Source organism: Myotis brandtii, unplaced genomic scaffold, assembly GCF_000412655.1.
Source record: "Myotis brandtii unplaced genomic scaffold, ASM41265v1 scaffold50, whole genome shotgun sequence".
Classification (NCBI taxonomy): domain Eukaryota; kingdom Metazoa; phylum Chordata; class Mammalia; order Chiroptera; family Vespertilionidae; genus Myotis; species Myotis brandtii.
In genome coordinates, this window is record NW_005369061.1 from 1229087 (window position 1) to 1230135 (window position 1049).

General features: G+C 50.4%; 1 long non-coding RNA gene across 1 annotated transcript in view; it reads right to left on the reverse strand.

The window, feature by feature from the left end:
* Positions 1–440: 440 nt before the first annotated feature.
* Positions 441–1049, reverse strand: part of LOC106727916 — a 26795-nt gene continuing 26186 nt past the window's right edge. The window contains exon 3 of the long non-coding RNA XR_001364159.1: positions 441–717. This is a non-coding gene — a long non-coding RNA (uncharacterized LOC106727916). The remainder of the gene's footprint in view (positions 718–1049) is intronic.

Below are 1049 nucleotides of genomic sequence, written 5' to 3' on the forward strand. Positions count from 1 at the left end.
CAGGGGCTGGCAGAGACTTAGAGCAAAGGGGTCCTGGAAGAGGGTGAAAAGAAAGGAGAGGTAAAAGGCTCCCAAAGGACCACACAGATGCAAGGTCTGTCATTATTAACTAAACCAGTGGCTGAGATCAGAGCACCTTCTCCTCGCCCTTCCCCCGCTCCCTGGCTGGGAGCAGCTGTGGCCCCATAGGGACTGACTGAGGCAGACCCTTCTGCAATACCGCCTTCCCTTGCCCGTCTCCGGTCTCCTCGGAGAACAGCCCTGGCTGAGCACCTGGAGGATGCAGCCCTTAACCAGGCCTGGCCTCAGTGGTTCCCAAAGGAACAAGACATTTACAAGTCACTTTTAATTTGATTCTTTGTACCTTTATTTTAAAGCCTACTAAACCAAGTAGTTCCGAATGAGCATTGTCCTCCTCGCAGACACCCCCCTGCGAGGCTGTGCAGTTAATCCCGTGCCGCTCACTGTGTGGCCCAGATCATCTTGGAAGCTGCTGTGCGAAACACCTCAGGACCCGTTTATAACCCAGGCAATAAAGCGTCATGTTACTTTATAGGGGGTTCCTTTCTATCCCTTCACTTGATTTATCAGACCTGTTTCCTGGTAACTTCTAGCCTTTTCCAAACACCAAGTGCTCTGCCAAGCTGCCTTCTCGGAGCGGTCCGGAACAGCCCTCGGGAGGACAGGACGGTTCAATGGCAGGTGGAGGTATAATTACTAACAAAAGAGAGAAACACACAAAAGGGAGAAGCGTCGTTATGTCAATGTGATACGAACCTGGGTGAGTTTTCTCTTCACTCTCCTTATGTGGATAGAAATGTTTCTGTTTAAAAAGTGTGCAATAGCCCTAACCGGTTTGGCTCAATGGATAGAGCATCGGCCTGTGGACTCAAGGGTCCCAGGTTCGATTCCAGTCAAGGGCATGTACCTTGGTTGCGGGCACATCCCCAGTAGGGAGTGTGCAGGAGGCAGCTGATCGATGTTTCTCTCTCATCGATGTTTCTAACTCTCTATCCCTCTCCCTTCCTCTCTGTAAAAAATCAATAAAA